Consider the following 10355-nt stretch of genomic DNA (forward strand, 5'->3'; position numbering starts at 1 on the left):
ATCACTCGAAACATCCACAAAGAACTTCATGATTCAAAACTTCATAACTGATACCCAACCTTGATAACCAAACCCTTAATAACAGCTTGCGAACAAACGGGACTTATAATACAAACACTCGATAGGGACTTTCTGATGCAGGACTGATACTCCCAACCACCCTTAACTATTCAATTTATTCAAACCAACTGATTCGTGAGCCTCCCGACTTCCATTAATGCGTTAACACCGAAAGTACCCACAGCCTATGTCTGGAAACTCACGATCGACACCACGTGGGCCTAAAGATACTCAACCTCATTCCATCGCCTTGCAGGAACCCAAACAACGCTAACCGAGCGCAACAAATCCATAATCTTTTACCACTCATAATTCCTTTCACATAAAAACTGATACCAATGAAAAACCTTACGAAATTATGGCCGTACACGACCCGAGAATAGGATAAACGGTCGTACTCTTAATCCAATTCAAAGGCTATAACCCAAAAAGAACCATGCATATAATTTGAACCAAGCACTGCATTGATATCTTAACCAACCCACATATACCCGTCTCGGTAATATCTAATGAACTTACCCCAATACACACCCTTAGGGTGTCACAACTAGGAATTTTGATGCCTTGTAATTATAACACTTATATCAACTATGAATCAATAATATGAAAGCATGCATGATGCTTATTCTATAACAACAAAACTTCATCAAATACTTCATTCTAGCACTACAAATGGTCAACAAAGAATTAGAAACCTTTGAAATCCCGGTTTAAGTCCATTTTGGACTAGGATTTCCTTATTGGGCCTAATTGACTAATAAGCTTCCAATTTATCCATCTTGAATCCAGAACTCTCTAATGGGCCCTAATTGGACCCATATACACGAAACATAATATTTTGGGCCTTAATGGGTCACAACCAATTTAATTTAGCCCTAATAGGTCATAAAAATTATACTTTGATTTAATTGGACCAAGCATCATCTAACTTAACTATAATATGGGCTTAAGGGCAAAAAGCCCAAATCTTTTCTCTTCCCCTCGCCATTCTCGACCCAAACCCAAAAAGAAAGGAAGGGTTGACTTTTCCTATGCCACCTCATTTTTACATATTGGATCTCCATGCAAAGGTCTCATATTTCCATGCCACTATCCCATCACCTTCTCTCTTCCTCTCTCTCTTTTGCTCTCGGCCGAACACAACACACACACACACACTCACAAAATTCATTTCCATTCTCTCAAACTCTCACTAGCACATCCTTACACTCTCTCTCAAAAATTTCCAAGAATCACAAGGGCTACAAGGAAATCTCTTCTTAATATCACAAATCTAAGGTAAGTTGATGTTTAATCCATGATCTAACTACTTCATTTCATCAAAACCTCTTCTAAATCCATGCAATCTTGTGATCTTGCATCTTAGAAGCTTCTAAATTCGAGATCATCCAAGAAAGCTTACTAGGATCAAAATTTTCTCCACTCCCCTCTCTTCAAAACCGAAACCACAACTCAAGGTGAGCTTCATACCCCTCTCTTTTTGGTTTTCATATGTTTTATGGGGGAGAATACAAGAAAATGTGTAGATCTATGTGTATGTGTATGCCATGTGTGATTTTATGCATGTATGTGTGTGATTTTATGTGTTTTTGTGATAAATATGTAACCAAAAGGGGTGTTAACTCGAGATCTATAGCACCTGGTTCCTGGTACGTAAATCTTATTTGAGTATTTCTCTTCTTTTAGCCTTGGACCCGGTGAGTCACAGGTCCGACTCACCGAGTAGATGCGGGACCCGGGACACGTTTAAGTTGTTGACTCGACGAGTCCATATCCTGGACTCGGCGAGTCACAGCTGTTGGATGAAACCCTAAGTTTCAGGGGTTTGCACCCTATTTAAACGACATATCCGCCCCAACTCCGTCCCCATTCACCCTCAGAGCTCTGTATCTTGCTTTAGCCGTGTTTCCTTGTGAGTTTGAAGTGTCTTTGTGGTATTCTTGAAGTTTTTGAAGGAAAAGAAGAGGGAATCAAGAAGAGGAGAAGGAGGCCAAGCATCTCTGTGTCATTCCAACGTTTCCCCTAAGGTATAGCTCGTTTCCCCTCTGTTTTTAAGCTTATTGTCCCGTATAGCTCCATTAAAGTCCTTTTTGAGCCATTTCCTAGATTGTGTATGCTTGAGGGTTCGTAATAAGTTGATTGGCTTCTAGATCTGGACAAGATTGAGCTCCAGGAGCTCAGATCTGTTAGCTTTATGGACCCATGTTGCTTGTTCACCCTAGATCTACCTTTTTTAGTGCATTTGGAACCCTAAAAACCTTATTGGTAAGTATCTACACGTAAAGTTGGAAACTTTACGTGTGATTCGTGTCCTAGGAGTCCAGATCTGTGAATGGCATGGACTGGAATCGAGCAAATCTATGTATTTTATGAGTGCATGGCAACGACTCGGCGAGTCGTCTATATGACTCGGTGAGTCTGCTCGCGAGTCTCCGAGTTGTCCCCTTTTTGCTGTATCGAGTTTGAGCAGTGAGTCACAGGGTGTGACTCGGTGAGTTGGAAGCTGAACTCACCCATGGTAGGACTCGGCGAGTCATGGACTGGCTCGGCGAGTCCAAGGCAATCTTCATAGATCAAGAACAGACTCGGCGAGTTGTTCATACAACTCGGCGAGTCTAAGCATGAGTGTTCATCAGATGAAGATGAACTCGGCGAGTTGTTCATACAACTCGGCGAGTAGGATGAAGGACTTGAATCTCAAGTCTAGAAGGAGAGCTCGTCGAGTTAGAGCCCAACTCGACAAGTAGGGTCGGGATTCAGGTCAGACGATTTGCTAGGGACTCGGCGAGTCGGCAAGCCAACTCGACGAGTCGAGTCAACTGAAAGTTGACTCTGACTTGGTTTTAAGATATGATCAGGGGTAAAATGGTCATTTTACCCAAAGGACAGTTAGCAGTGTTTGATTGAGTATGTTGTGGGAATTGTAGCCGGAGGATTTCTGGAGCAGCGTCAGCAGCAGTAGGCAATCAGTTCCCGATCAGATCAGCAGCTACTCCGAGGTGAGTTACCTACTGGTAGCGGTGGGTCTAAGGCCACAATGCCGGCCCACTAGTAGGAGTCATATGTTAGATGATTGTCTTTGTGATATCATCTTGGTTGCTACTACATGTTATGTTATATGCTAGCATGATACGTTATATGTGATAGTAGTAGAGATCGGTTGTTAGGACCGAAGGGTAGTCAGACACCCCAGAATTATCTGACAGTACGTGATGATATGTTTGCATGCTGGTCTGTTATGTTATGTAGTAGAGGTAGTAGGAGGGGACCAGTCCCCGAGGATCGGTTGCTAGGACCGATGGGTAGTCAGCACCCCAGAATGGCTTGACATGGGTAGTCAGCACCCCATAATGGCTTGACATGGGTAGTCAGCACCCCAGAATGGCTTGACACGGGTAGGACGGCACCCCAGAATGGCCGTATGGGTAGGTCGGCACCCCAGAATGGCCGTACCGGGTAGTCAGGCACCCCAGAATAGCCTGGCAGTATGTATGTTATGTGTTTGTATAGTATGTGGTACGATGGGGGAACTCACTAAGCTTTGTGCTTACATTTTTCAGTTGCTGTTTCAGGTACCTCTTCAGCCAAGGGGAAGGAGCCGGTGCGGTAGCAGCATGTCACACACACTCTTGTTTCCGCATCTATGTGTTTTACCTGGGATTGATACTCTGATATGTTGACTATTTATCTTTGTGAATGTGAAACGGTTTAACCGAACAATGTTTTAATTACTAATGTTTCCTAAAGTAATATTTTAAAAACAAAATTTTTAGACGTAAAAGCTGGGACGTTACAAGATCTATGACATGAGAAAGGAAACAAACATAATCTAAGTTATTTTACATTAAACAAGTCAAGAAAAATAACTTATAAGGTTATGAGGAACATATTCTAACATAAAACCCATTTTAGGGCTTAAATTGTCAAAAATACAAAACTTGGGTTAAAAATTGTCAAGTCACGGTTTCTTGAGAGTCAAAAGGGTCACAGTTTCTATAATCATTTTTCTGAATATTAGAATTTTCAAAGGACTTGAAATGCAAATTTTTAGCTTAATGGGCTAAATTTGGGCTTTTTGGCCCAATAAGCCCATAATTGCGAAAAATGAAGTTTAAAGGGGCTGAAATGAAACTTTCTGCAAAACAGAGGATAAGAAGTGCAATAAAACTATTTCAAAGGTCAAAAATGCTTTTCAATTCCAAAAAGGATAAAAAAATGTAAACTTTTTAGATTTTGGGCCAAAACTGTAAAAGTTGCGAAATATGGGGTTCTAACCGAGAAAAATCCATTCTGGAAGATTAAAGCTGTTAACAAGATAAATTTTGGGTTAAAACTGTCTTTTCAACAAGTTTATGATACAAAAGTGTCAAGAAAATGATTTAAGGACTAAAAATGGAATTCATTTATATAAAGGACTAAAAGTGTTATTTTTATAAAAGAAAGGTAGTGAAAAAGGTCAAAATTTTACTTTCAAACAAATTAATTCATTAAGTCAAAATACAAGATCTACGACTACTGACAAAACGGAAAACAAATACACATTCAACACCAAATATCGTTATAAACGAATTGATTCGGTCTCGAATCAATACAAAACAACAATCGTTAAATCAAAATACTCCAATAGATATGATATGTGTATTTTTATATATATTTTTATACACTTTATCTTAATATTTTGGCCTTATTTATTCTATTTTAGAACTAAAAAGTACTCATAATACTTTGAATTATGTTTTGCAGCTATTTGTTGTCGATAAAGCACAAAAGAAAAGACTGAAGCGGAAATCGGGCTTAGAAGCTAAAAGAAAGAAAAGAATGCTGAAGGAGCGATTACGCCCCGCGTAATGAAATGGTACGCACCGCGTACACGTTTGCACCGGATAGACTTGATCGCGTGATTATCTTGAGTACGCGCTGCATAATCCTAAGTACGCCCAGCGTACTTAGGTCGGCCACAAAGATTATAAATGTCGATTTTTAGCTAACCAGGAGGGGGGATTCGACTTCTAACCTAATTTAGTCGACAATTAACTTCTGTTAAGCCGTTTTGAGGGTCTAGAAGGCGGCCGGAAGGCCGTTAAGCTAACGGGAGCAGAGATCGGAAGGATTGGAGAGCGGATACATGTCGGTTATCATATGGATTGCTAACGTGACCATGTTTAGCATTCCATTGTGGTACTTTTCTGTATTTAGTTTCTGATTTGGGTGTAAAAACCTTTTACTTTGTGTTTATGATTGAATGAAGCTTTGATTATTAGACTAATTGCTATAATAAATAGTTTATTTGTGTTTAATTTATCTTGCCAAGCTTGTTTAAAGATCCTCATGTGTTAATGATGATTATTTTCTGTTAATTGTTAAGTGAATTGAGTTGCTTGAACATCTGCTTGATTTGCTTGTCTCTTATGATTTTTTTGATGACCATCGAGATTATAAGACTAGAAATAACGAATGTGAAACTAGGATTAATTTGAGAATAAGAAAGTTAATGTGTGAGCCTTGTTTGATGACCATCAACAAGAGGTTAATTAAATGTCTACATTGATTAACTATATTTACAAGTCTTGCTTGATACGAACTGAACACTAGGAAGCATGTTAGTTTAATCAACTGATCACTGTTTGAATTGACTTGTTTGCTAAAGGATTAGTTATAGTGAATTTTTGAAGTTTATTAAATAAATTATATATTTATTTAATTCAAAATTCAGACCTTATCCGAAGAGGAGTCAGCGTCCTCATCCGGGTACGCGCTGCGTACCCCTGTACGCCCAGCGTACTCGAAGGACTTGGCCTCTGATCGTCCACGTCACCATATCCGAGGAATCCGACCCGTCCGAAGCGCCGACCCGTCCGACCCGTTGTCCCATCCGACCCGCCGTCCCATCCGACCCGCGTACCCAGCAACCCGTCCCATCCGAAGCCGAGGCAGTCGAGGCTTCGGTCATGCATGACGTACGCGTACGCGCTACGTACGAGCGTATGCCCCGCGTACCGAGGCAGACCAGCCTTCCTATAAATAGGATGCGAGGGCTTCCGAGAAAAGGGCTCATTTCTCTCCTCACTCTCACAACCTTGCCTCGTTTTTCGTGCCCGTTCAAACCCGAAGCTCTGGTCTTTTTGGCTCAAGTCCCGAGGGTCGATTTTACTCCCGAGATTCCCGAGAATCCCGAGGAAAATCCGTTTCCCGAGACGAAACTCTGCCCGGTTTTCCACCTCGCAATCTCCAAAACTTTCAAGTGAGTTTCATACCCCTAAATCAACCTTTTTAAATAAATGATTTTATACGCTTTCAAGGGGGGGGATTACAAGTAAAACACACGAGTATTATCGTGTGTTACATAAAGAAACTCTTTTATATGCTGTTATATATTCAAATCACATGCGATTTATAAACCTTTAAGGAACTTATATATATATATATATATATATATATATATATATATATATATATATATATATATATATATATATATATATATATATATATAACATATGTTAAAATAGCGTTCTATCTTTTGAAATATAAATTTGTTATAATGCATGTATAAACTAAACTTTTCTTAGATTATTCTTGTCTATCTTAGACTCTACACCAAAAATCTATGCTTTCATAAACAAGTGATTCTTTTGCTAGGTATTTCTAAACAAACAAGACACACTTTTAGAAAACTATAATAGGTATAGTTTTACGAACAAATTTCCATCTCTTATGTACTAGAAACATGAATTTCAAGAAGTTTACTTTCGTATACAAGAACAAACGTAACATTTTAACAAGTAGATCTATTTTTATACCACGGTTTTGTGAGACACTAACTTCATGTACGTTCGAGTACACATTTCAAGTCCTGTATTATATACCAGAATCCCTTGGAGGGGGAGCATGGTGTTTGTGTATAGATCTATACGGGCTTCACAAACCCGCGCCCTGACTGTTAGTTGCAGTCCACCGTTTGGGGTGACAAACGTCATAACATTCCAACGTCTGAAGAACGTTGTGTATAGGCATTCCGAGTCAATAGTATGGTTATAAAACTCATAAGGGGTATTAAAAATGCATTGATTTACAAGGTTTTCAAACTCATTGGTTATTTTACACTTACATACATTTTGGAGACAAACATTGGTCTTGAGTGAAGGCTACTTTTATACTAGTAGAAAATATAGGATTTTCTAAACACAAACAAACAAAGATAAAAACATTTCATTTCATTCAAACATTTTCACTTAAATACTTATGAAATTCACCAGCTTAAATGCTGATCTACTCTTTCAAAATTACGTGTATGTCCCAGGAAATCAGTAATTTCAGGTATTCATTACGCTTTTGATGAAGGGATGCTGCGGCGCCAGTTTAATCTCGTGTTTTTAACATCATATTGTAATTAAGTTTTGAACATGTAACTTTTGACAAATGTAAACTTTCAATTATATATATGATGGTTGTATTGCTTTCTTTACTATGTATTCATTTGTTACGTTACCACATGAAGTCATCCGCCCCCGAACGTTTCCGCCGTTCAGGTTTGGGGGTGTGACAACCTTCTTCAGCTGTACTTCAATCTGCTTGATGAACACCTTTAGCTTGTGAGTCGCTTCAGATTTAAGCTTCAGAAAGAACACCCATGTAAAACGCAAAAACTCATCTATAATAACAAGAATGTACTTGCTACCGCCGATGCTTTCGATAGATGATGGACCACATAAATCAATATGAAGTAATTCAAGTGGTTCAACAACTTTAGTGTTTATTATAGATGGATGGCTTTGACGACTCTGCTTCCCCATTTCGCATGCAACACACAAATGATCTCTATCGTACTTGAGCAGTGGAAGACCTCGAACATGACCTCCAGTGACAAGTTTGTTGATATCCTTAAAGTTAAGATGAGAGAGTCTTCGGTGCCACAACCAGCTTTCGTCAGATTGTGCTTTTGATAACAGGCAGATAGCTGGGTTTCCTTTGATGGGTTTGAGGTTTAGAGGAAACATTTCACCTTTACGCTCTGATTTGAGAATAACTCTTTTCGTCTTCTTCTCAATTATATCAGAACCCTCATCGTCAAATGAGACTTTGAGACCGGTACCTCCAACAAGCTGAGATACACTGATGAGGTTGTGTTGTAGTCCTTCCACGTATGCAACCTTCCTTATCGTGAAATCACCGTTGGTAATCATTCCATATCCTTTTATGGTGCCGAAGGAGTTGTTCCCGAACTTGACGTTTCCACCATTTGAAAGAGACCTGTATTCCCTTAGCTCTTCCTTCCTCCCTTTCATGTGACACGAGCAACCACTGTCAATGTACCATTCTTCGTCAAACTGCTCGTCACTGATAACCTGCAAAAATTAAGCAGATTTAGGAACCCAAAGTTTCTTGGGTCCTCGTGAGCCTTTCACAGGAACAGGAATAGTTAGAGAGATGTCAACAAGATATTTTCGTTTTATTAGTGTTGTTTCATCTTTCTTTTTGATTGTGAAAACTTTAATTTTATTGGGATTCGGTGCTTTCGGTTTTGATTCTTGTTCAACTGAAGAGACCTTCTGTTTTCCTTTATGTGCAGCTGATGATTGAGATTTTTGTGAATGAACAGAATAGAATTTAGGATGGGGTTTAGAGAAATTAGAGGAGTTTGAAGAATTAGAATGAGAGAGCTTAGACTGAGATGACTTTTTGGTTGGAGATTGTAGGTGACCCTTTTGCTTTTGATCATTGGTGGGACAGTCCCTAGAATGTTGATCTCTTTTGTTCTCAGAAACGAACCTCTGCTTTCGGTTGGAATCATTCTCTGAACCGAACTTCTGCTTTCGGTTGGAGTCATTCTCGGAACCGAACCTTTGCTTTCGGTTGGAATCATTCTCTGAACCGAACTTCTGCTTTCGGTTGTTGTTGCTCTCTTGCGATTCAACAGGACTTTTCTCTGACTTTAAGTTCCTGTCTTGATGTGAGAAATAGGCATTCTGAGATTGCCAAAACCGTTTTCTTTTAGAGAGATTCTTCCTGTATCTCTGATTCCTTTGACGTTTTTGATTTCTCATCTGCTTTGGTTGATGATGGATATTGGCTTTCGGTTTCTGTTTTTCTTTAGCTGGTTCACTCTAAATTGATGATGTTTCACTTAAAGAAGTGACTTCTTTTGCAGGAATTCCTTTTTCTTGAGGAATGTCTTTCGTTCCGCTAGTACTTGGCACATCGAAGTTATTAGGTTTATTCAAGGGTTCTGGTACGTATTTGCCTTTGCTTTTCCATGAGGTCCTTTCAGATAAGCCTACTGTCTCATCAGCATTATCAATAGGAGCAGACCAGAAGAACTCATCACAACCATCAACATTGTCTTCGTTTACAATAGCTGTGAGTTCAACAGTCTGATGTTCGGTTACGCCTGTGACCTTGTACACCTGATTTGGAGTAGTTCTTACCTTTTGGTATACTACTGCCTTCTCTGCAAGAATCGGGGACTTTTGTTGGGACATACGAGCGAACTCCACTGAATTTTCTGAAATGAGATTCTTGTGGTTTTCGGGTTCGCTCTTGACAAATTCTGAACAGTCAACTGTATCCTCTACAGAAATTTCACTCATATTGTCATCCTCATTAAGCTCAGATGCATTTTCAACATTAATTTTATTTTCTGAGCTCAAGTTGGCATTTAAAGAGTCAAATTTTTGTATGGTTTCGGTTCTCAGTTTCAGTTTATCATTTTCATCCAGAAGGTTTTTAAGCATGTCCTTATGGTCCTTGGACTTTATGAAAGATTCGATTTTGTCTAGTCCATACATATACGTCGGATTAACATCCTAAGATGAAATAACACTTTCACAATTATACGCTTCAGCATCAATTTCATCTTCCTTAAACTCAAGGAAGGGTAAAATCATGCGATGAATCTTTTGTCCTATTTCACAATCCAAATGAAGCTGAGTGATATTAGTGTAAAGACGTTTAGCAATCAAACAAAAAACATTTCGCTGTTTTAAAAGCTTTAAATTGTCTCTTTGCAAATAAATGTTTTCATCTTTTGTTTTGATTAACTCCGACTCCTTCAGTTCGATCCACATCCGCCGTTACTCACTCTTCGAAGACACCCTGCTTAATTGGTCAGTTAGGTTAGAATTGGTGACTCGAGTTTGAGTTAAGCTACTATCTAGATGAGAGATTCCTGAATTAACGCTTTTTAGTTCTTTTTCGTATGAGCATTGTGGGACTTCAAATGAGACAAAGATGGATTGTACCTTCTTGATTAGTTCGTCAAGCTCGTTGAACTGCACGCTGAGCGGTTTAGCTGTAAA

The sequence above is a fragment of the Lactuca serriola genome, chromosome 2 (genome assembly GCF_051521515.1).
Source record: "Lactuca serriola cultivar US96UC23 chromosome 2, Lser_US96UC23_V15, whole genome shotgun sequence".
In the NCBI taxonomy this organism is placed as follows: Eukaryota; Viridiplantae; Streptophyta; class Magnoliopsida; order Asterales; family Asteraceae; genus Lactuca; species Lactuca serriola.